The sequence below is a fragment of the Crinia signifera genome, chromosome 5 (assembly GCF_055691185.1).
Source record: "Crinia signifera chromosome 5, ASM5569118v1, whole genome shotgun sequence".
In the NCBI taxonomy this organism is placed as follows: domain Eukaryota; kingdom Metazoa; phylum Chordata; class Amphibia; order Anura; family Myobatrachidae; genus Crinia; species Crinia signifera.
In genome coordinates this window covers 91,451,695-91,478,170 of record NC_139221.1, presented here as the reverse complement: position 1 = coordinate 91,478,170, position 26,476 = coordinate 91,451,695, and the positions used below count along the sequence as shown (strand labels likewise).

General features: G+C 44.5%; 1 long non-coding RNA gene across 5 annotated transcripts; it reads left to right on the top strand.

The window, feature by feature from the left end:
- Positions 1–229: 229 nt before the first annotated feature.
- LOC146080415 (uncharacterized) lies at positions 230–26,476 on the top strand. Of its 5 annotated transcripts, none has more exons than XR_014474874.1 (3): positions 230–491; positions 25,091–25,270; positions 26,250–26,476. It is a non-coding gene; the product is annotated as an uncharacterized LOC146080415 (long non-coding RNA). The 5 variants fall into 5 exon arrangements; XR_014474875.1 differs by lacking the exon at positions 230–491 and adding an exon at positions 3,692–3,780; XR_014474876.1 differs by lacking the exon at positions 230–491 and adding an exon at positions 21,626–21,776.

The window sequence follows — 26,476 nt, the reverse complement described above, 5'->3', positions numbered from 1 at the left end:
AAGGTTAATATACAGCAGGGGCAGACGTCACACATACATCACACACACTCTATAGATAGACAGCGACAACAGTGTGTAACGTGCACGGCAGCTGCGCGGTGACATGCACAGACCCTCCCCTCACGCACACTCTCTATCCCGCCTCCTGACTAGTAGGGGAAAGTTTCTAGATCCCGTGCCCCGGCCCCTTATATACGTAATTACACTTCAGTACCTGTCCCAGTGCCACGTATAAGCGCGGCAGCTCCCTCGGAGTGCGGGAGTGCCAGCAGCTAGGCTCCGGGTACCGGCCTCGGTCACACAGTTGGGGGAGGTGGAACCAGAGCGGTAGGCGGCGGGAGCAGTACAAACCTTGCAGCGCGCGTCACGCCGCGATCACTCAGCTGCGGGGGGCGTGGCCTGGGGGCTGCCTCCACCCGCTCATCAGCTTTGAAGGGCGGAGTCTCGGCTGCTGTATGGGGCGTGGTTACAGCGAGATGTAACGGCCGGGGGTACGTTGTGCTCAGCTGTTGCTGCTGCTGCGGCTGTCTGTTACGTCAGTGTGGGACCAGCAGTAACGCCTCATATACTGTATGTTTACATAGGGACCCAACATGACCCTCTCCAGGAGGGACACATTGCTCTGCTCCTGAACTTTCCTCTTAATTTATGATTACCATCACCTGTGTTGAACAGGTTAATTGATAAGAAAGGCGCTTCAATACAGGTGATGGCAATCACACATTAAGAGGGAAAGTGCAGGAGCAGAGCAATGTGTCCCTGGAGAGGGTCATGTTGGGAGGTATGTGTTTAGATTATGACATCACTTGGTCTTCAAGGTACATGTATTTTAGATTGAGTGAAAGTGACTTTTGCTGCTGGTCCACTGTCTGAGCTAAAGTCGTGCTGCGTGCACACAGGTAATCCCGTCCATTATGGATGAGCCCCGTGTATAAAGATGAAGTTAAACCGTCATAGAGACGGCTAACAACATCCTGGCAGCCCTGGGAGCCATAGCCAAAGAAAGAGGGTGTACAAAGTATATGCTTGCCTGCACTGAGTATTTGGGGGCTACGCATTGCTGTTGCCCACTGTGTACACATTGGGCAATTCAGGCAAACTGTAGCATACTTGCCTACCTGACCCTCTCCATGCGGGAGAAAATGCTCTACTCCTGGACTTCCCTGGTAATATATGATTGCCAGCACCTGTGGTGAAACACACTTATTTATTTATTTACAGTTTCTTATATAGCGCAGCAGATTCCATTGGCTTTACAATAGTAGACAGTAATAAAACAAACTGGGTAACAACAGACAGACTTGGAGGTAGGAGGGCCCTGCTGTAAGCTTACAATCTATAAGCAGGGCTGGGCAACACTGGCCCTCCAGATGTTAATGAACCACACATCCCAGGATGCTTTGCATTAGTTTTGCTATGTGGCCATGCTGAAACTGATGCAAGGCATGCTGAGATGTGTAGTTCATCAACATCTGGAGGGCCGGTGTTGCCCAGCCCTGATCTATAGGGATATAGGGGGGAAACACAAGTCCAGAAGGGAAGCTATATAATACATAAGTGCTTCGGAGGGTTATGCATGTAGTACTTAAATATGATAGGCTTGCCTGAAGAGGTGAGTTTTCAGGGAACGCTTGAAAGTTTGGAGACTGGTGGAGAGTCTTAATGTGCGTGGAAGGGCATTCCATAGGATGGGAGCAGCCCAATGAAAGTCCTGTAATAGTGAATAGGAGTTAGTGATCCGTGCAGAAGAGAGACGCAGATCTTGTGCAGAGCGGAGTGGCCGAGATGGGAGATAATTTGTGATAAGTAGAGAGATATATGCTGGTGCAGTATGGTTAATAGCGTTATATGCAAGTAGAAGTGTTTTATATTGAATACGGTAATATACAGGCACCCAATGGAGGGACTGGCAGAGCGGATCAGCAGACGATGAGCATCTTGCAAGGAAGATCAGCCTAGCAGCAGCAGTTAAAATTGATTGCAGTGGTGAGAGTCTGTTCTTGGCAAGACCAGTTAGGAGACTATTGCAATAATTAATGCGGGATATAATGAGTACATGGATAAGAGATTTGGTATTGTCTTGTGTGAGATAGGGTCGTATTTTGGATATGTTTTTTAGATGCATGTAACATGATTTGGAGACAGATTGAATTTGGGGAAGAAAGGACAGTTCAGAGTCAAGGATGACCCCTAAGCAACGAGCTTGTGGGGTAGGGTAGATTGTTGAGTTGTCAACAGCGATGGATATATCAGGATGGTACATTAACTGTTCTTAGTTGGCGGGAATATAAGTATTTCCGTTTTGGAAATATTGAGTTTGAGTTGGCGACAAGACATCCAAGATGAGATGACAGAGAGACAATCAGAGACTCGACCCAAAACCACTGGTGACAACTCTGCGGTTGCTAGATAGATTTGAGTATCATCAGCATACAAGTAATACTGAAATCCGAAAGAGCTGATTAGTTTGCCAAGAGAGGAAGTATAGATTGAGAAAAGCAGAGGACCTAAGACTGAACCTTGCGGAACTCCGACTGACAGAGGTAATGAAGAGGAAGAAGAGTTAGAGAAGCGAACACTGAAAGAGCGATCAGATAGGTAAGGTGTGAACCAGGAAAGGGCTGTATCATTAAGACCTAGGGAGTGTAGTGTTTGTAAGAGAAGAGAGTGATCGACAGTGTCAAATGCAGCAGAAAGATCAAGAAGAAAAAGTAGTGAGTAATGGCCTTTAGACTTAGCTGTTACCAGATCATTCACCACTTTAGTCAGTGCTGTCTCAGTGGAGTGTTGAGAGCGAAAGCCTGACTGAAGTGGGTCTAATAGGGTGTGAGAGTTAAGAAAGTTTGTGAGCCGAGAGTAGACAAGTCTCTCCAGTAGCTTGGAGAGGCATGGGAGCTGAGATATAGGACGATAGTTAGAGAGAGAGTTAGGGTCAGTATTGTTTTTTTAGAATAGGGGTTATCACTGCATGTTTGAGCAGAGAAGGAAAAGTACCAGTAGTAAGAGAGAAATTGCAGATTTTAGTTAAGGTTGAAATAATCATAGGAGATAGATTTTTAATGACTTGCAAAGGTATAGGATCGAGAGGAGAGGTAGTAGAGTAAGAGGATAAGAAGAGTGCGGATACTTCCTTTTCATTTGTGGGCTCAAATGAAGAGAAAGTGCCAGAGGGTTCAGGTGGGGAAGAAAGAGGGTTAGAGGTTGTGGAAGAGCATACCATTTCATCTCGGATGTTATCAATTTTGTCCTTAAAGTAGGAGGCAAGTTCTTGTGCACTGATGGTAGCCGGTGGGGGAGGAGGGGGAGGATACAGAAGAGACTAAAATGTGTTAAAAAGTCGCTTAGGGTTGGTGGCATGAGAAGACATGAGAGATTGGTAGTGTGTTTGTTTGGCAGCGTCCAAAGCATTGCAGTAGGAGTGGTAGCTAGTTTTATATATTTATATATTATACGTTTACCTAGCTCCCCACAGCTGATGGCAATCATACATTATCAGGGAAGTCCAGAAACAGAGCATTTTCTCCCACATGGAGAGGGTCAGGTAGGCAAGTATGGTAACTGTAGTCAGAATCGTTAAGGAATCTCCCCGTGTGTACACCCCTTAAGGATGGCCATCATTGGCTTTAGTGCAAATAGTCATCGATGGCAGTATAATATGTAATGGATGACCATCTGTATTTTTGACTATGCAGAAGGAGGAGCTGTGCTAAGGATAGGAGGGGGATTGGGTTGCGTCAATCGCACAAGACGACTATATTCGCGTCAAGGACCCCTCATATGGTAATTTATTTATACCAGTGTTGCTTAGACCATGGGGGTGTGCTACCTTTGGACACAGAAATTAGAACAATATGTGCAAGAAAAGAAAGATATGTCCTTAATAAGGTGCACCTCAGAGAAGATTTCAACTAAAAATTTACTTTTATTTCTTCTAAAAAGCTGCGAAAATTTGTTAAAAACAACAACACACAACATACATGGATGGGGTTTCACACTTATTAAAAACTGTGGTGGCAGGCAGATATGTAGCTATACAGGTGTAAGTGATTTTATAGGCTACCTAGATCCGTGCAGGCTTTGCGGATCTTTATTATCCCGCACTGGCTGCTTTCAGATCTTTATTATATGGTGCCTTTAGGGAAGTGGGTTCAATGACCTCTTGTTACTTCTAATAAATTGATCTAGTGTACGGCTGCCCCGATTTGTGCGATTTAATTGCGGATCTTACAGTATTCCCCAATAATCACTATCAGACCTCATATGTATGGCACCGTGCAGGAGTGGGTAAATAACCCCTTATCACTCCTTCTTTCACCCCACTGCCCGTTATATAGCTGTGCACATAATAGGCCTACACAATTGAGCTGCTGTGTTGCCAGATGGTAGCACAACTGATCAATGATCGTGCTCCATCAGAGGACAATCCCTCTTACGTATTTCTGGGTATCCCTTAGCGTAAATACAAAGGGAAATAGTAGCCCAGATAGGGAAAGCACTTCCTAGAGTGTCTGAGAGAAATCTCTCACTCTGGGTATATATAATGCACAGCTGTAGACGGGTAGGAGCCTTTAGAAAGGCTTCAGGGGTATCGCACTAGACCTGGGGTAGCCAACCCTAGTCCTCGAGAGCTACCAACATTGCATGTTTTGCAGGTCTCCTCACAGAATCACAAGTGAGCTCATTAGCTCCATCTGTGTATCTTTTAAAATGTGTCAGTGATTAATGATTGCAGCTGTGCAGCAGCTAGGTTGTCTGGAAAATGTGAACTGTTGGTAGCTCTCTAGGGCTAGGGTTGGCTACCACTGCACTAGACAAACACACAATCAATCAAAATGCATTGTAAAGAAAACAAAAAATAGCTATCTGCCTGCGCACCGCTAGCCGGCACGCGCTTCACAGATTAGCTTCCTCAGGGCCAGAAGCTGGCCCTGAGGAAGCTAATCTGCGAAGCGCGTGCGGGCTAGCGGTGCGCAGGCAGATAGCTATTTATTATTTTCTTTACAATGCATTTGCAATAGCACATAGCTCTGCCTAATGGTATGGATTTGAACTAACAATCATACATAGTCAGAACCTGCAGACTAGTGCAGGAGCAAATAGCTCTATCAGACACAGGTTCTAATCCTGACAGTTAAGCAATATATATATATATACATGTAGGTATATGACCAATGCACTCACGGTTACAGGTTTTGTCAGGGTGGTGCTCCCATCAGGCACGTATTTGCACACGGTCCGTAACCACAATCCAAAAGATATTCAGGGCACTCACCAAATAGCAGTAAATCAATGCTTTTTTATTCCATCATGGTCACGGCTTCTTTTTTCTGACCATGATGGAATAAAAAAGCATTGATTTACTGCTATTTGGTGAGTGCCCTGAATATCTTTTGGAATATATATATTTTGGATCCTGATTAAATTTTCGCTTAGAAAATGAAACGTTGATATAACGAACGCTGTCTGTGAGTCTATCATTTGGCCTGAGTGACACCTGCATTCGGTAAGATAGATATATATATTGTGTAATCATTTTTTATTGATTTTCAGAAGAGTGAACATATTCAGGGAAACTTCCAACAGAGCATGTGATCATAAAACTGATCTCGACGCAGCGAGATGTACATATATTTCACTTAAACATAATCACATTAGCGTGTGCTGGTTTCTTCAGGCATTTTTACATCACCAGTAGGACATGATAAACTGCAGAGGTCGTGTTACCGCGGTCTACTGCAGTCACATGTATTTAATCTATGTGCATGCCCTCGGTAGTTGAAATAAGAAGGGGTGAGGGGACGAAGAAGATAGGGAAGAGAAGGGGGGGGGGAGGGGATTAGGGGGGGGAGTTGACCTTTCTCACAAACGGGGGGGTTCATTTGCTGTTTAGTTGGTCCAGGTAATTCACTCTGAGTAAAGGGCTTTGTAGTCTTGTGTAGTCTTATACTCCATCCAGGGGAGCCATGTTGCAGTGAAATCTGTGTGTTTATCCACTGATGACAGCATGATGTCCTCCATTGACATAAAGTGGTCAATTTTGGTAAACCAAGCTTTGCGAGTGGGTGGGATTATCGACTTCCAAAGGACAGGGATGCAAGCTCTTGCCGCATTGCCCAGGTGTTTGGAAAGGGAAGTTTTATAAGTGGAGAGTGGTGTGGGGGAAAGGTTTAGCAACCAAAAGGCAGGGTCCTCTGGAACTGGGGTGTGGAGAATTTCTTTTGAGATCTTGATAACGTCTGACCAGTAAGGGGTAATTAACGGGCACTCCCACCATATGTGCATGAGGGAGCCTGTGTGCTTCTTGCATCGCCAGCATATTGGTGATGTATTGGGATTCATGCGGTGTAAGATAGAGGGATGCCTATACCATCTCATGATCAGTTTGTATTGAGTCTCCCTGGTTTGAACGCATATAGAGCTAGTGTGGGCCTTTATGAAGATGGATTCCCATTCTTTATCTGATATGCTTCGGTTGAGATCTCTCTCCCATGCTCGTGTGAAAGTTGTGGAGATGTCATTGTTTAGGTTTTGGAGGAATTTATAAAGGAGCGAAATAGTGTGGGTTGGTTCTGAAGTGGATATACATAGTCGTTCGAACCCAGTTAGTTCGCGGGATGATGGGTGGGATCTAGAACCCGTTTGTATGAAATGTCTAACTTGTAGGAACTTCCAAAAGTCCCTCGATGGGATTTCCCATTTTCTTTGTATATCTGAGAAGGAGCAGATGCTGGAGCCCACCATCATCTGGCCCACTCTGAAAAGCCCTTCTATTGCCCATTTTGAGAAGTCTGAGATAGTCAGACCTGGCTGGAAGTCTGGATTGTTTAAAAAGGAGGTTAGTGGACCGAATTCGGAAGAGATGTGTGGGTTTTGTCGTAGTGATTTCCATGTTTTTAATGTGGAGGTAATAGTTGGGTGAGAAACGGGTATGGAGGGGATTGTGGGTAGCCAGGGGAAGATTTCCGGGTATAGGCCCATACACACCCCCTCTAACTCTACCCATTGCTTGTTTCTACGGTTTCTGGTCCAGTCCAGTAATCTATTTAGATGAATAGCGTTATAATAGGTCTTAATATCTGGGAGGCGGAATCCCCCCCTTTCCGTGTTTCTGATCAGAACCTCGCGTTTTATCCTGGGTTTCTTCCGCTGCCAAATAAATTGTTGGGACAGGGCTCTGATGGTTTTGAACCATGTGTCTGGAACAGAAATTGGAAGGGCTTGGAGTATGTAGAGTAGTTTGGGTAGAGAGTTCATTTTAGTAACATTTATTCTCCCTAGCCAGGATAATTGTTTGTTATACCATCTACTATAGTCTGCTCGGAGCGATGTAAGGAGAGGTTGATAATTTAAGGCATACAATCTGGTTAAGTCTCTAGGTAGGTTTATACCTAAGTATGTGATGTGGGAGGGTTGCCATGAGAATGAGAAAGAGCTCTTGAGCAGAGGGACTGAGGTGGGAGGTATGGAGACGTTAAGGATGCTAGATTTGGTCATGTTGACTTTAAAGTTGGAGAGGGAGCTGAAGTGCTCAAGTTCTTGTATGAAGTGGGGGAGTGATGTTGCTGGTTGTGTAATTATTGCCAACAGGTCGTCGGCGAAAAGAGCTAACTTGTATTCTCCCTCTCCCACTTGTATACCTGAGATGTTAACATTAGCCCTTATTGTCCTGGCTAGCGCTTCCATGCATAATACGAAAATCAGTGGCGAGAGGGGGCAGCCTTGCCTCGTCCCGTTGCTAATAGGAAAGGGATCGGATAGGAAGCCGTTTGTTCTCACTCTAGCTGTGGGCATATGGTAAAGGGCCAGGATTCTATGTAGGGATAGTGTGCCCAGTCCGATGTGCTCCAGCACAGTCTGCATGAAGCCCCAACACACCCTGTCAAACGCCTTCTCGGCGTCGGTGGAGACGAGAATAGTGGGGATTTTGTGGTGAGAGGCAAGATGAATCAGATTGAGGATTTTGGTGGTGTTGTCCTTTGCCTCACAGCCAGGAACAAATCCCACTTGATCGTTATGGATCAGAGCGGGGAGAAATTTATTTAGTCTATTTGCCATCAATTTCGCAAAGAGTTTGATGTCAACGTTCAGGAGTGATATGGGTCTGTAGCTGGAACACACGGAGGGGTCCTTTCCTGGCTTCGGGATAACTGTTATATGTGCTTCTAGGGATTGTTTAGAAAAATGTGCCTCCGCCGATATGGTGTTGAAGGCATTTAGTAGATTAGGAGTAAGTATGTCTTTAAATGTCTTATAATAAATTGCTGTGAAGCCGTCTGGGCCAGGGCTTTTGCCCAGAGGCAGGGAGGATATAACTGACTCTAACTCTACCTGAGAGAATGGTTTCTCTAATAATTCTCTATCGGAAGGAGCTAGGGTGGGGAAGGCAGCCTTGGTTAGGTATTCTTTTGCTTGTAGGGTTTTATGTATCTGTTCTATTAGGGTGGGTGCGTCATGGAGATTGTATAGTGAGGAGTAATAGTTTCGAAAACATGAAGCTATTTCTGGGGTCTTAAAGCAGAGAGTGTCTGCGTCCTTCTTTATCTTACTGACAAAGGAGGCGGCTCTTTGTGTTCTGAGGGCCTGTGCGAGTAAGCGGCTGGGTTTGTTACCCCATTGGTAGTATCTGCTCTTGCACTTCCTTAGCTCTAGTTTGGTACGTTCTGTTAGTAGCTTATTCAAGTTGTGGCGTGATTCTATTAGATCTGCTAGCAGTGAGGGTGAGGAGCCCGTTTTATGCATAGTTTCTAGTTTATGGATGTTCTCTAGTAGTGCAGATATTCTAGCAGCTTTTTGCTTTTTCATATAAGTGCCCAACTGTATTAATTTGCCTCGAACTACACATTTGTGTGCCTCCCATAGGGTGATTTTTGACATGTCCGCAGTATCGTTTAGTTTGAAATATTCTGCTAATGTGTTAGCTAATTCCGATTTGCAGTATACATCTTGTAGCAGTGATTCGTTGACCCTCCACGTCCATTGTCCTGGGATCTGTGAGTGGGCTGCTAGGGTTATTGATACCGGAGCATGGTCCGACCAAGTGATGGAACCTATTGTTGCATCTAGGAGTAACGGGAGATGTCTATGGCTTAAAAAAAAAAAATGTAATCTAATCTGGAGTAGGTCTGGTGAGGGTGGGAGTAGAACGAGTAGTCTCTGCCTGAGGGGTTTAGGATCCTCCAGGAGTCGGCCAGTTGGAGGTCATGGAGGAGTTTCTGGGCTTTCCTGTATTTGTGGGCAGGAAATCTACTGGTACCAGTGGATGTGTCAATATTTGGGTCCAGGGTCCAATTGAGATCCCCTCCCAAAATTGTCGTGCCCTCAAAAAGTGATTCCAAGTGTGACAGGTGTGATTGGAAAAATGGGACTTGGTTCTGATTAGGGGCGTAAATGACTACAAAAGTATAGGGTTGAGTTGATATTTTACATTTAATGAGGAGTATTCTACCGGGGACCGGTTTATGTATTGCCACATCTGTTAGTTGGAGGTGCTTAGAGAACAGGATTGCCACTCCCTTAGATTTACTGTTCGGGGTGTTGCTATAGTATGCAGTAGGGAAGCGGTGGTTGGAGAGTGATGGGTTTTTGGCAGAGAGTCTAAAGTGTGTCTCTTGGATCATAGCTATGTCTGCTCTCTCGGCCCATAGGGTTCTGAGTAAGCTACTCCTTTTCTCAGGAGTGTTGAGGCCCTTTGCGTTGATGGAGAGGATCTTCAATTTACCTGGTGTGGTCATATGTAACTAGGTCAGGTGTGGTCTGCGATGTGTTTTGAAAGGTCAGGGAGGGGGATTGGGAACAGGGAAAAGGGGGGACATGGAAAAAAGAAGTACATTTAAACATAGTAAATAATAACAATAACATTTGAAAAAGAAAAATCCCGCTGTGAGGCGACTGGCGGAGTAAGTCCACCAGCGTCTCAGAAGGCAATAGAGCCTGGTGCGGGTGTGGGGTGGAGGGAGTCACCGCTAAAAAATATCGTGTGATCTCCCGGTAAGGAGATATAATTGAGGGAACAAGTGCATCTTATCCAAACTGTTTGTCTTTAGTTACAATCTGTGAGTTGTTGATGAGAGCAGAGTTCCCCTAACCGTTTAAGTTATCCCCTTCTTGCTTACATCAAAAGAATCATTACTTAATACAACCTGGAAGGTTAACTGGCAGCTAAGGTGTGGTATGGTAGTTACAGGAGTCCCATGGGGGAGTCTCCTCTGTGGGGATATAGGAGTGTCTTGGACTATTTCGTCACAGACCTTCTCACAAATAACAATCACTTGATTAAACAAGAGATATTAGTTTAAGTTCAAGCTTGGGGGACTTTCGTGCCAGGTGTCTTGTATGTGTATACCTGTAACGGAGCTCTAAAGGCAGCCTATGCTGTCTCCGATCAGGTCTATTCGTTAGCATTCCCCCAGCTCGCAGGCTAAAGGGACCCAGCCTCAGGTTAAACTGTGGTACCAGCATTGCGGTATTTTTACAAATTCTAGCAGGCGGAGGGTCTTAGTAGAACTACTTAAACTGTTTTCAGTCCCACGTGGGTTTAAGAGTCAAAAACCTAATGGTATAGAAAATGTAAGAAAACAAAAACAGTCCCTTTAGGGTAAAACTGCAGTAACATTGTAACTAAACGTTATAGTCACCAGTCCTGTGTCTGGTCCCATAGTAGAAGAGAATCATGGTATAGATCGGCTGGTAGGTCTTCAGGTGGGGCTCGTATTAGAAGGGGTTGGAGCCTGTCCTTGTTTCTTCTTAGTGTGGCAGATTTCTTGCCAAGGGTGGCCGTGCCCCTGTTGTTGGAGTGGAGGGAGTTCCGGGTGGTTGAATTCCCAGTTGGGTATGTCTGGAGTCGGTAGGCCTAAGGCTGTGCAGAACGTCGGGAGGTCAGAGAAGGAGTTTAGGGTGTGATTTCTTCCCCCGGAGGTTACTTGAAGGTTGAATGGGAAGCCCCATTTATATTTCAACTGCCGCTTGCGGAGTTCAGAGGTGAGTGGTCTTAGGGCCTTCCGTTGCTGAAGTGTGTGCCATGACAGGTCTTGATATATTTGTACAGTTGAACTGTTGAAGTCAATTCCGTCTAATTGGCGTGTCTTACGTACAATACTTTCTTTTTGGGAAAAGTAATGTAGACGACAAATCACATCGCGTGGGCGGTCAGCTGGTGCCCCTCTGGGTCTTAGAGCCCGATGTGCTCTGTCTAGGATTATAGATTCTGAGGGGTCGTTCCCAAGGATTTCGTTGAAGATCTTGGTTAGGGCATCTGTCAGCTTGTCCTGGGTGACCTCCTCTGGTAGACCGCGGAGACGTAGGTTGTTTCTTCTCCCTCTGTTGTCAAGATCTGTCAAGTGCATTTGTAGAGAACGGATCTCTGCGGATTGGGCAGCGAGAGTCTCTGTAAGCGAGTTGCAGAATGCGACCGTTTCTTCTTGGCATTTTTCCAATGAAGCTGTTCGCTGGGAAAGCTGGGATAGGTCTTGTCGGACTGCCGCCATTTCTTGGCGGACTGTGTCCTGGATGTCTTGTTTCGTTGGGAGGGTTCTCATATAGGACAGGGAGTTTCTAATTTCGGCTAGTTCTGTAACCAGCAATGAGGCCTGGAAGTCTGCCGATGTGGTGGATGAGGTGTGGACAGGTGGGTCGTCTGCTGATTTGGCGGGGGTGGATTGCAGGAACGGTCTCATATCTGCCTGGGACATGTTTTCTTTAGGGAGAGGCGCGTCACCCTTTTGCAGAGCCTTTTTGCCTTTGACCATCATAAGCCCAGAGACCTAGGTTGTAACCAATGGGAGGGAAGCTCTCGGGACTGGGAAGGTTATTTTAATTGCACTTGCATCAGTATAGCATATCTCGTCGGGCGGTGACTCCCTGGGGGCCTGGCTTCTAGTGAAGCATCCTCACTTGGGACGCATCTTTAGTAAGGAAAAATCGGGCACCTCTCTCCTCCTACTGCGTCTTAGGCTGCCGCTGATCCGCAGTATGAGGTCGATTTACTATTCTTTCTTGTGTATCTTCCCTACCAGAGGGTGATCCTTTTTTGATCAGTGATTGCAATTTGCACCAGTGGACACTAGATGGCAGGCTAGAATTACAAGTGATAAGGAACAGTCCTGCAGTTTATGCAAGGGCACAGAGGTTTGTTTTCCTTCTGCTTTAATAAAAGGCAGAAATTATAGAGCTACTGTCCCACTGTTATTTGTGTTCGATGCCAGGGGGTCTGATGGTGGGGAATGAGGGGTATAGCAGGTAGTTGGTACAGGGCTGGTGCTGTAAGGGCTTTAGAGTCTTCTATATACCCTGCTGCTCCTCAGCACTTTTGGTGAGAGCAGAGGGGATTTGTGTCCCTTAAGAGGGGCTCTTGGTGGGGATCCCGGGGAGAGGGGTCAGAAGGGGGGTGGGAGACGTCCGCCCTGCAGTTCTTGTGGGGCTTTGTGCTGGGGCGCTGATAGGGGTATATCCCCAAGATGGCGGCTGGAGGCCGGTGACGCCGTCTCCTTCCCCTGTCCCCTCGTGGTGTAGACCAGGTTCCCCCGCACTCACCCGCCGCTTGCCTTCTCTGAGAGAGGCTTCCGCTGGATGTGGGGAATGTGCAGGTAGGCAGCGCGCTTCCCTGCGCCGGGTCTCCGTCGCCGCCGGGTCTCTGTCGCGGTGATCGGGTGGTGTGGTGGGGTCACTGAAGGCGGACTCCCTCACCTGGCGTCTGGGATGTGTGTCCGCTTGGGTGCTCAGCAGGCTGGCAGTCTCACCCGCGGTGCCGTCCTCTCGCTCCCGGGCGTCACGCGGCGTCCCCGTCTCCAAATTTAGGCCCCGGCTTCCTCCGTGTGACCAGGCCGCAACCCGCGGGAGCGCTGAAAAGCACTCCCCGGCTCCGCGACGTCGGTCACACGTTACCAGGGTCTCTGTGCTGTAGGTCAGGTAGGTGGGATGCGGTAGACCTGGGGTTTTTATTGTTTTTAGAGGCTAAAACCACTATCCTGGTTCTGGAGCTCTTAGTGCGTGCGTCTGGTCAGTTTGCACGCCAGGCCACACCCCGATAGATATATATATATATATATATATATATATATATATAAAATTGTTTACAACTTTTTATTAAGTCAAAGCATCATTCCAAAACATGATACATTGCTGAACATTCAGGCATTTGATTCAGATATAATATATTCGGATACATAGGGTAAGGTTAGGTTACATATTAAACATAGGTTTCCGTATTATTAGAACATGTGTACAGGATATCTATCTTTTTTTTTTATTTTATTTTTTTTATTATCGTATTTGAAGCAAAGTGTACAATGATACATAAGTCAACAAGGTTTCTATTCAGGTTCCTCTATACATTGTTAAGAGAGAGCTTTCATATCGTTACATCCGTAGTTTTTTACAGGTATACATTAATGTCTAGAGTATTAGATCATAACCCATATACGTTCTACTCTAAACGGAGCTCCCAGTTGGTCTTAAATCTTTGTGTCCTTTCGGGTGCGATCTGTTGGCCGCTCCCCTTTTTCCCCCCTTTATTTGCTTTGTATTCCCCTTATTTGTTCCTTTGGTTCATTAGGTGCTCCGTTAAGAAAGAAAATCAAAGGTCTATTTCAAACTCATAAAAACTAGATCAATAAACATACAGCAAATAATATAAAATTTACAAAGTAGTCAAACAACAAATCATATAAAATGTTTGCGGGCCATGTTGTTTTTTGTCCATTGCCTAGCTGTCTATGATGTTTATAGGATCTTCCTGCAATGCTACTCTTGCTTCATACCAACTTGTTATTTGAAAACACTGTCTTAAATGTATCTTTATTGTAATTGGTTGTTTTTCTATAATGGCTCCCCATGACTCAAAGAGCTCTTTCACCCTTTTTTCCTTTTGGAGTGTCGCCTCCACCCATTCCATACGGAATATGTACAATAATTTTTCTTCAAAAAGTTTCATTGTGGGAGCAGATCCGTCTATCCACCTGTGGAGAATGCTTTTCCTGGCTGCAGCTGAAATTGCCAGTAACAATTTTTTTTCCCCCTTTGCCATCTTTGTCTCCCTCCCTATTATCCCAAAGATAGCCCACTCTGGGGTTAATGGGAACGTGTGTGTCAGTAGTTTTAAGGAGAACTGACACACTTCCTCCCAGAATTTATTAATCTGGCCGCATTTCCACAGGCAGTGAAACAGATCTGCCCCCACTCTGTCACACTTTAAAGTTACATTTACAATTTGATGCTATACCCATTTCAAATCTCCTTTTTGGTGTTAAGTATGTCTGGTGGGATATGTTATAGAACATTTCTGTGTACATTATTGCTGGTATAGTTTTTACTGATTCTTCAAGTGATTTTATTAATTTTTCTACTGTTCTGTTTGGAAATACTTCTTTCCATTTTGTTATTCCTGTTTTTATTTTGTCATAATCTAATGGCTGGTATATGAATTTATAATGTGCTGTTATGATTTTCTTGTGTGGAACTTGCTTTTTTAGGAGTGTGTCCAAGGGGTTATTCAAGTCTCTTATTGTTAGATTTTGGAGTACCTGCTTTGTATAGTGTTGGGCCTGTATGAATGTAATATTATGCGTAGTAAACGGGCCGTATTTCCCTACCGCCTGGGCATCAGTGTTCCCTCTAAGCTGTGCGCGTGTGCGCGCGCACACAACTCGCTGAGCATGCGCACAGACATTACAACAGAGCGCACAAAGCAGCAGTGGTCCCCTTTTTGCAGTTGTGGACTAAATGAATGTGTTTCACCCATTAACTTTATGTTTAAATGTTTTGAATGTTTAATATCATTTTGAAGTAAAGTTAACACAAATGCTGAATGTTGTGCTGAACGTTGTTTTCCATTTATATATAGAAGTGACGCACAAAAATAAAATTTTCCTTACAAAGTTGCACAGCCAAAATCTTTTGCCGCACACAGCTTTTATAAAATTAGAGGGAACATTGCTGGGCATATGTCAGGGCTTTGCCCCCCTCTACGTCTACCAAATGTTCTATTCGACTTATCCCCTGCCTTTTCAAAATTCTAAATGAGTTTCCTGCTTTTCTCTCCTGAAAGTCTGGATTTTGTAGAAATGTTATAAATTGTGATTTGTATGGATTTATTTGCATTATTTTCCTTAGAGTAAACCATAGTTTTCTCAATGACATTAGTAGTGGGTTGCTCATTGTCTCCGGATCTATTTTTGATTTTTCTAAGTGTAGGAAATTAACAAGATTAATATCCCCTATAAACTCTTGTTCTAAAGATGTATTTGTGTACATTTCTGACTGCTGTATCCAATCCCTCAAATGCCTCAGCACAGCTGCTTGGTTGTACCACGTCACGTTTGGAAAATTAAAACCTCCATTGTTTCGTTTCTGTTGCATCTTAATTAGGCTGATTCTTGCCTTCTTATCTTTCCAAATAAAGTCACGGAACAATTTATTTACTTCAGCTGTGTTTTTCTGTGTTAGCAGAAGAGGCAGATTTTGGAGAGGGTACAGCAGTCTAGGTAATGATATCATTCTTAATAAATTCAATCTCCCTGTATATGACAATTTCAGATGTTTCCAGCCTCTGATCTCTTTTTTTAATTGGTTTATAGCATTGTTTATGTTTAAGTCATGTAGGCACGTTATGTCTTTGGGGAGATAAACCCCTAGATATCTGAATCCTTCTTTTGCCCATTTTAGGTTTATGTCTTGTGCCCACTTGGGTTTGATGCATTTGGTGTCTAGGGTCATTGCAGTTGATTTCTCAAAATTTACCCCGAACCCAGATTGAGTACCAATCTCTTTTAGCTTTTTCATAAGAGTTTTCAGAGATTCCTCCGGATTTGCCACATAGAGCAGGAGATCGTCTGCGAAAGCTGTTATTTTGACGGTCTGGGCTCCCACTTGGATACCTTTGAGTGGGGTCCAGTTTTGTATTATACGTAGCATTGGGTCTAATGTTAAATTAAAAAGGAGGGGTGATAGGGGACAGCCCTGTCTTGTTCCTCTAGACATTTCTATGTTTCTACTTTTTTGGCCATTTATCATGAGCGATGTAACTGGGGTGGTGTAAAATAACTTCACTACCTCTCTAAAGTTAATCCCAAAGCCCCTATGTTGCAGGACTTTTTCCAGATACTGCCATGAGACAGTATCAAATGCTTTTTGTGCATCCAAGCTTAATAGTATATTTGTCCCATGTTTGGCACCCGCTATTATCGCAGTTCTGATCCCTTTAACCGCGTGTTGCCCGCTCACAAAGCCTAATTGGTGTTCTGTTAGAATTGGGGCTATTATGTTCTGTAGTCTTGTTGCCATAATTTTGGCCATTTTTTTAAAGTCTACGTTAAGGAGGGTTATTGGACGGTAAGATGAGGGTTCTAAGGGGTCTTTCCCGGCTTTGGGTATCATTATAGTGTGTGCATAGTTAAATGCTGGGTGTAGGATACGGTTTTAGTGTATTTGACGAAATATCAACAGAAGAATTGGGGTCACTTCCTTTTGAAGTATCTTATAATATTCTATTGATAACCCGTCGGGTCCGGGTGCTTTCCCTAGCGCCATATTGGCAATGGTGTCTGTAATCTCTTCTTCTTTAATTTCCGCCTCTAACAGCTCTTTCTGGCTCTGTGAGTTTAGCTTCCTTAAGTGTTTCGTCTATTTTGTCTTGGTCTGTGGAATGCGCTTCGTATATCTCCTGATAGTAATTTTCAAATTTCTTTAATATTTCCTGAGGTTTGGTCCAGATTGTCCCTATACTTTCTCCCCTCACTGCAGTTATATGATTTTTACTTTTAGGTGGTTTAGACATATTTGCCAATAAGGCCCCCGTTTTATTCCCCCATCTAAAAAAATGGTTTTTAGTATAGTCTAGGTTTTGTTTTGCTTGTGCCAGTAGGTAACTTTCAAGTAGTTGTTTTTCTTGTTGGTATTTTTCTAATAGCTCCTCTATTGGGTTGTTAATATAATTCTGGTATGCCAGTGTAGTTGATTTTTTTAATATATTAAATTTTTCTTGTGCTATTTTTCTTTGTTTAGATGTGTAGGCTATTATCTCTCCTCTTATTACTGCCTTTGAGGCCTCCCACAATAGGATTGGGTTTCCCATGTGTTCCTTATTATTCTCTCTGTAGTCTTCCCATTTATCTTCAAGGAAACTCCGAAACTGGTCTGATTGATAGAGATAACTAGGAAACCTCCATATTCTGGTTTTATCCCTGTCTTGGGGTAGACTGATGGTGATGGAAGCCACCGCGTGGTCCGAGATCAAAATAGTGTCTATTTTACTTGTCATTATTTTGGGGATCAAATTATTTTCGATAAGTATATAGTCTAATCTCGAGGAAGAGTGATGTACTCCTGAGCAGAACGTGTATGCTCTTTCGGTTCTATGGGCTATTCTCCATGGGTCACTCACCCCTAGGTCTTCCATCATTTGTATCATTGGGTTATATTTATGGTTACTCATTTTTGATTGAATTGATCTATCTATATGCAGGATATCTATCTTAACAGAAGATTAGAACACTTTATTCTAGGATTAGCGGAGGATCATTAAGTAACATCTGTTCTTCGTACCAGCGGGTATTTTGGAAACATTGATGGAGAGTTTGATTAGTCGACATGGGTAACGTTTCCATGTAGCTGTTCCAGGTAGCAAAGAACTGTTTGGTACGTGAGTCCTTTTGGAGGGAGGACTCCAACCAATCCATGTGGAAAATAAAAAAACAGTTTATCTTTGAACATTGCCAGGGCTGGAGGGGAGGTTTGGATCCATACTTGAAGGATCCATACTATGCACACATATTGAGAGAGAGATAGAGAGATTTCTATAAATCTTGTTTCTTTGAACCTGTGACCTGTCTCACTGGAAAAAAAGACACCATACTGTGGGATGCAGTTAAAATTCCGTAGGTCAGAATCCAGACGCCGGAATCCCGACCGCCAGAATCACGACACCCATAGAGGGAGAATAAAGAAGTGTGCCGAGCGTAACGAGGCACCGGGCCCTCTGCGTGGCCAAGCACAGTGGACCTTATTTTGGTTCATTCTTTCTGACAAAATCCTTCTTAGATGGACAAAACCATGTGCACTGCAGGGGGGGCAGATGTAACATGTGCAGAGAGAATTAGATTTGGGTGAGTAATTTTGTTTCTGTGCAGGTAAAATACTGACTGCTTTATTTTTACACTGCAATATAGATCTCACTTTGAAGTAAAACCCCACCCAAATCTAATTCTCTCTGCACAAGTAACATCTGCCCCACCCGCAGTGCACATGGTTTTGCCCATCTAAGAAGGATTTTGTCAGAAAGAATGAACCAAAATAAGGCCCAGTGAGCCCGCAAGGGCGGGGGGGGATCCACGCCCCCACCTTGTCGGGATTTCGGCAGTCGGGATTCCAGCAACGGGATTTTCAATGCCGGGATTACGACTGCCGGGATTTCGTATCAATCCCCATACTGATAGAGCTATTTGCATAGTATACATGCACAATTTAGCTATAAAGTTACTATACAACATAGCTCTGTTCATTCATTTTGTATTTCGTTGCTTGCCAAACAAAACTATTAACAATTCTATTTTTACAGCACTTTTTCCACACATACCTAAAACTTTTGCATAGTACTGTATATAGTCTACGTTTTGTACTTCCTCATCCAAATTTACAAATGTATTATTGCCTGTGCAATAAGATGAAGTCACAAATTTAGGCCCGTATTCAATGTGGCGGAGGAGGTTAAACAGCTGGTATCGCTGAAAACAAGCGATCCTCGCCACTGAACCCCTGCGCCAGCCGCTCACCCTGTTCTACATTCCAGGGGAATCCTCACTGTCTCACGACGGCGAGGGTCGCAGCTAATGCAGGGAGCCTCCTCCATTTAGCCGCGAGCCTCGCTGTTTTAGCAGCCGCACACGCAGTTTCCCCATCGCTACAAAAACCTAGCGAAGGTGAAACGGCATGTGCAGGGGGTTAGTTGAATACTGACCCTCCGAGCTGTGATAGCGAGCAGTCAGCACTGCTCGCTGTCACGGCGAGGAAAATGAATTGAATACACTCCTTAGAGTAAGATTTATTGATCAAGCACGCAAAACAATACCAAATTGTACACACATCAGTTTGTCAGCATAAAATAGCCAAATACACTATGCTGCACTCTTTAAGGGAATATCTAATAATAATAATAATAGTAAACTAAAAAAGAATTATGTTGTAATACATTTTTTGGTACTTATGTATTATCTGGGCTCCCATGTTAAATGCACCCCATTTTTTCATACCCCTACTATCCAACTAAGCATGGAGTTGATTTTATATAGTGTGGCGAGCGCAGCGAGCCACCGTGCCCGAAGCGTGGCGAGCGCAGCGAGCCCCGCGAGGGGACGCGGTCTTATAAGAACAACGGGAGCCCAGATATTACATAAGTACCCATTTTTTTTTTTTTTAAACAATATTGTGGATTTTTAGCAGCCACTTTGTTGAAACCTAATTGATGTTATCTAGCAAAGCACTGCAGAAAAAAAAAAAAAGAAACTGAAAGAATCAGCAGTTAAATAAAACAACAAAACATTATTTTATACATATATTGTGCCCTCCATAATAAAATGCCAAGGTTATCTGCATTTAAATTCCTTGATATTCAGGTAAAGGTTTCAGAGGTGTGGGATTAGATTGTCTGCGCTGGCTGGAACTTGGAGGATTTGTTGGGTCAGCCTCACAAAGGTTCACCAGCATAGAAGATGAAGGAATAAACTGGGGATTGCTGGACCATCTTGATCCAGGTCTTGTGTTCTCCAAATGGGGAAAGAAATACCTGAAACAAGTCAAAGAACAAATACAGCACAGAAAGAGGAATACAAAAAACCAAATGACATGCAGTGAGGGATAAGGAAAGTAGTGGTATGAGTAGGATACATTTCTGAATCAAGACATGTTAATACATATCAGACACAAACACACACACAGCCTATATAAACATGCTTAATTCCCAATGAATATTAAGCTATCGATTTCTAGAAAATCCCTGGGTGTGGGGAAAAATAAACCACGTTTATTTTACTTTATTTCTGTTCTACTTTGTAATGAATGCTTTCCCAAAAGCCAAGCACACAATATGCAATTATAGACCAGATATGCAGATTATCAGCAGATAGGGCTGATAACTGCATAGTGTATGACTACGACTGATCACCGGTGATCATACAGTCAGGAATGAAAAATCTTTCAACAGGCCTGACTGATCTGATTATTGGTTGGTAGCTTCTGGCAGTCTGACCACTTCCACCGCTGACCACCTAGCATTTTCCTTATTCTGCGGAAATGTTTCTTCCCCATATAGGCCCTTATTCAGATCTGATTGCAGTACAAATTTGTTTGGAAAATGGCCAAAACCATGTGCACTGCAGGTGAAGCAGCTGTAACCACACACATGTTACATCTGCCCCACCTGCAGTGCACATGGTTTTTCCCATTTTCCAAACATATTTGTACTGCGATCAGATCTGAATAAGGGCCATAATGTGGCCAAGCACGTGGCATTATATGACTGTACGGCTACTATCTGCTGGGTGTTAGGCTGTAATATACAACGACGTTATCTGACCATGTATGTTCAGCTTTAGACAAATAAATGTCTTAGGCCTGCATATAGTCATTTATAGTCCAACAATCCACATTATTATTATTATTATTATTATTTGGTACAAACAGAGTGTGTGTGCCCCAGTGTCCCCCCCCCCCCCCCCCATATAATGGATTTTGACCTGTCTTAAAGCAGCCCATACACGCTGCTATGAGGGCGTGCTTTCCGTGCTGTACTAGCACAGATTGCATTGCATTGCATGTGCATCCGTTGTGCATGCAATGCGATGCAATGTGATGAAACCGAGGTACAAAAAGTATGTGCTTGCACATACTTTTTGTACTTAGGTTTCATCACATTGCATCACATTGCATCACATTGCATGCACAACGGATGCACATGCAATGTAATGTGATCCGTGCTAGTACAGCACGCCCACAGAGCAGCGTGTATTGCAGCCCATACACGCTGCTATAAGGGCTGACCCGATGTGTGCTTTGAGGTGCGCGCTCCCGCGCACCTCATCGCACAGTACAAAACGTATGTGCTTGCACATACTTTTTGTACCTAGTTCTCATCAAATCGCATCGCATTGCATGCACAACGTGTGCACATGCAATGCAATGCGATTTGATCCGTGCTAGTACAGCACGGAACGCACGCTCACAAAGCAGCGTGTATGGGCAGCTTATGGGCTGCTTAAACCTTTTTAATGTCCAGTTGCGGTTACAGTGTCTTGGGGTGAATGCCGGGTTTGAGACATGGTGCTTCACATCCACCGTTGCCTACTTCACCCACCCCCCCAAGTTGACAGTGCGGCAGCGTCTCACCACACGCACCGCTAATGGCTGCCCAGTGGCGTAACTATCATGCAGCAAAACCCACGGTGGCTTGGGGGAGCCAGCGCTGCGGGGTCTGTGGGGAGCACAATGAATAACAGTTGCTGCCTCAGGGACAGACACAGACTGAACCTGCAGCCGCAGGAGGCCACCTCCTTCTCTGTTGCCATCCCTACACACTACACAGTGCCAGCTCTGGAGTGGAGAATGCCGGAGCTGCATCTCCCCCTGCTCAACCCTCCTCCTCCCCTACACGCTGGCCGAGGCTGACAGCGGCACACAGTTAAAAAAAAAATAGAAGCAAACAAGCCCTCCCTCCTCTGCTCGGTTTCCTGCCACTTCCTCCCCCTCGATGCTTGTACTAATCAGGGCTGAAGTCTCAGCACAGCGCAAGAAAGGTACTGTATGCTCCTCCTTGGAGTGTACCACTGACTCACTTTGATATTGTCTGATATATAATGTGTGTGTATGTATAAATATATATATATATATATATTTTTTTTTTTGGATCCTACCCTGTGCTGGGGTGACCCTGGGTGAGGAGTGGGAGCTGCGTTGTCTAATGGCAGTGGCGTTACGGAGGTGGAAGGAGCCTTGTAAAAATGAAAAGCAGCACTGAGGCATTGGAGTCTTGATTGGGCCAACGACAGCATGTGGTGCCCAGCCCCAAGGAGGATACAGATAAAATTCAGTCAGTAATTGGAGGGGAAAGGGGAGCACCAGCTGATATGCCTGAAATAGAGTACTGCAAACAGGTCTGTTGTGTATTCTCACACATATCCCTAAAGCACCCATCAGTGATCCTTTAACACTGCCCTAATGCATAACCCTAGCAACCCCCCTGCACAGCCTAACCCTCCACCTGGTAAATTGACCCGAACAACCAATCCAACAGCTTTACCCTCCCCCTAATGCATAACCTTAATGACTCCCCGGCCTCCGCAGCCTAACCTAAGTGGCATTACGTGTGTGGCGTAATTTGTAAGGGGCATTATGGTGTGCGGTGTATAGTGTAATGGATATTATGGGGGGGCGCCAGAAACTATTTTGCCTGTGGGAAGCAAAATTTATAGTTACACCACTGCGGCTGTCACCACCAGACACGGCTTACAGTAGCAGTATCACCTATAACAGGGTGGCCTGAGTCTCTCTCAAAGCTGGTAGCCCTGATTTGAAGAACCTGTGTGGGGGTGGGTCTGCAATGTTGTTCTGGATACTTCCAAGCCTGCCTTAAATATGTCCTAAACAATAGGCTGCTTTTACTAAGCTCCAAAGAATGGATACCCCACTACAGACTCAGTTAAAGGGAGGTCTAATACTTCCCGAACGGCCATAATGAGTGGTTCGGTGCAGGCTGCGAGTCCTGTAAGGGCTCATCTAAATCCTCCCCCACCTCAGGTTCCTCATCTGTATCAGGAGGGATAGCCTCTGCGCCCAGTTTATGGGAGTGCGTAGGAGTGGGGGTTAAATGATCCACTCTGGCTGACAGAACAGTCTGAGCAGTGTTTGCAGCTAACAGAGAGGACACATCCTGTAGCATGCTCTTTATGGAGCTAGCCCAGTCTGGTTTTCGAGGGGTAGACTGCACTGAGACCCCACTAAGCACTGGGGAAATACAAGCTTCACAAGTCACTTGTGAAGCAGAAGCAGGTGAAAACTTCACACTGAATAACATGCAGGTTATCTTCCTGACCATGATGGGGGAACAACAACCTGAACTCACAGCGATTGTATCTAATGTACAAAAAAAAAAATATCACACTATATGACAGGTAATGCACTATAGGCCTTATTCAGATCTGAGCTCCGTACAAATTTGTTTTGAAAATGGGCAAAACCATGTGCACTGCAGGTGGGGCAGATATAACATGTATAGAGAGAGTTAGATTTGTGTGAGTTATTATGTTTCTGTGCAGGGTAAATACTCTGCACATGCTACATCTGCCCCACCTGCAGTGCATATGGGGGGTTATTCTAGTTCACTCGTAAAGGCACAATCACTCTCTAATGGACTAAACCATATGCACTGCAGGTGGGGCTGATGTAACATGTGCAGAGAGAGTTAGATTTGGGTGGGGTTTGGACTTCAAACTGATATCTAGGGTTGCAGTGTAAAAATAAAGCAGCCAGTATTTACCCTGCACAGAAACAATAAAACACTCAAATGTAACTCTCTCTGCACATGTACCATCAGCCCCCCTACAGTGCATATGGATTTGTCCATTAGAGAGTGATTGTGCCTTTGCGAGTAAAACAGAATAACCCCCATAGTTTTGCCCATTTTCCACATTTGTACTGAGCTCAGATCTGAATAAGGCCCCATGTGTATTACAGGTTATGTGTGGCAGCTTAACAAGCCTGTGGGTAAGACTGAGGGGGACCTGTACACCAGCAACCTAGCTCTCAGATTTGAGAGAGCTGATAACATACATAAACCACAGAAGATTATATATATACTTGCAGTTATTAACCTTCACCAAGGTTAAAAGCGCCAAAAAACCTGTGCTGTCACTGCTGCAGAACTCCCTCTCCTTCCTCCCAGGAGGTGATTAATGGCGATTACAGAGCCCAGGGAGAAGCAGGAAGCTGTTAGTTTGGCGCCCTCAGAGGTCAGGTCCAACTCTGAGTAAGCCCCGCCCATTGTTTAGGGCTGGGGGTACACATTTATACTGAAAATGACCATAATTAGCCCTAAAGCGGTGAACTGCTTTGGGGTACAGTGGCAGCACCCAATTCGTCTGTGGCAGGGCTGCCGTGATCGCCACCGCCATCTTGCCGCATTGCATACCGGGGTGCCCACTGAGGGAACCCTGGGTCATACTGACTACTGATATTTTCGGGCTAAACCAGGGGTGTGCGGCATTGCTGGGGGTGAGCTACGCTGACATCTAAGCGACCACTGTGGCAAACCCCCTCTCAGGACAGTGGTCCTGCAGCAGGGTCAATTCGTTACCTAAAGAGGTCGGCAATTGAACCCTTCCCCTGGTTTCCCACCATGCAGGAATGCTGTTTAAGCCCAAACAGCAGACCCAAAACAATAAAGAAATAAAACTGAAGTAAAACTCTCTGGAGCTTCACAGTGAGCACCCTTTCCTGAGGGCACACTCTCTTAAGCTGGTCATGTGGGAGGAAGTAGAGTGTAGGAGCCAGTACACCCAGTGAAAGAGCTCCTATATGCCTGTCTCCTGCGGATACCTCACTTCTCCCATACGTTATGATGAAATCCCCAATATCTCATATGGATGATAGAGCAAAGCATCTATGCCAAAACCTACCCCGGAGCCATTACATAAATGGGTACTTATGTATTATCTGGGCTCCCATGTTAAATGCACCCCATTTTTTCATACCCCTACTATCCAACTACGCATGGAGTTGATTTTATATAGTGTGGCGAGCGCAGCGAGCCACTGTGCCCGAAGCGTGGCGAGCGGACGCGGTCTCATAAGAAAAACAGGAGCCCAGATATTACATAAGTACCCATAAATGTCCTGCATGTTTTACATCACAAGCCATCACAGGTCGCTCCCGTAAAACATTAGGGTAAGTTATTAAGCGGTGGGTTTGAAATACCTGTGGTGCTGCTGTACTTTACCAGCAGAACTGCATTCGGCAGATTTGTTCAACTCAAACCTGAAGCAAAACCACTGGGAAAGCACACATTACAATAGAATACTGAATGACCGTCAATGTTTTTACCCTTCACATGTAGAAACTCCAGATTTACAAAGCTGCAGGTTTAGATGCCGCTGCAAACCCACAGAAAGGAGATGGTTGTGCCAGACAAAATATCTCAACAGCATGCTATCTTGCTATTCAGAAGGAGAGGAATCCTAATTAAGTACATCTATAATAAGCACAATCATATGGGAGAAAGAGGCAGATAATACAGGTAATTCTCATATGGGAGAAATACTATATTCTAGCCAGTGAAAAAATGGTTTCATTTTAATAGAAAAGTAATGTTACTTTCTTTCTTTTTTTTTTTTTTAAATATGTTTATTAGGATTTTCAAATATCAAAATTATTAACATGCAATATTAACAGACAAATAAGCATCACATACATTTGAGTTACGTTCTTCATAAGTCAAAGTTTCGTCGAGATAGTTTTGGCATATACAAAGGTTGTATTATGTATGCTAATGGACTTGTCAGCCGGTCGACCAGCGGTCCAGCTGGAGGTGAACACAGATATGGGTCCCTTCTACTAGGTCTTAAAGTCTCGCTTAGGTGTATTCACAATCAGTCGAGGTGTAGGTACCTTGTTTTTAACATAATGTAACTACCTCACAGAAAACAAAAAAGCTTCAACCATCATAGTGATGCTCATTTCCATGACTAAACAACAGATATTTAACTATTTGGAGGGGGGGGGTTGAGGTAAGGAAAGATTTGGGGGGAGGAAGAAGAAGGGGGGGTGTATGTGGAGGGGGGGGGGGGAAGGGGGTTTGATTTAGGTTGGTGATGAATATTCACATTTTGCCTGATACTCTCTGCAGCAGATCTTCACGATGATCTCAGGTTGTAGGTAGAGTGGCTTCAAATAGACCCCATCTTCTGCTATAGTTATCCGAGGTATCGGGTTGTATTACAGTATTGTATTTATCATATGACATAAAACGTGTGAGAAACTGGATCAGCTCTGTCACTGTAGGTGTTCTTTTGACTGTCCAACATTTCATTATCAGTTTCCTAGCCATCGTTACCAACAGGGTCAGGGGGGGTATCAGCTGTGTTTGTGCCCCCTTCAGGTGCCATACATCAAAGTTTGCCAGTAGTAAAGGAAGAGGGTGGCTAGAAACATGAATGTCAAAGGTAGAATTAATGTAATTCACAATTTTATGCCAAAATTTTTTAATGTGCCCACAGGACCAGACATTATGAAAAAAGGTGGCCGGGAAGAGGCCACACTTCAAGCACCGCCCGGACTCCTCTGGGACAAAATGTCTCCTCTGGGCCTGGGACATATATGCTCTAAATACGTATCTCATGTGTGTTTCTTGCAGAACCGAGGATTGTAATATGCGTAACGTCTTATGATAGTGTTTGAATATCTGGTCTGCATCACTCAATAAAGGAATGTCTGCCTTCCAACA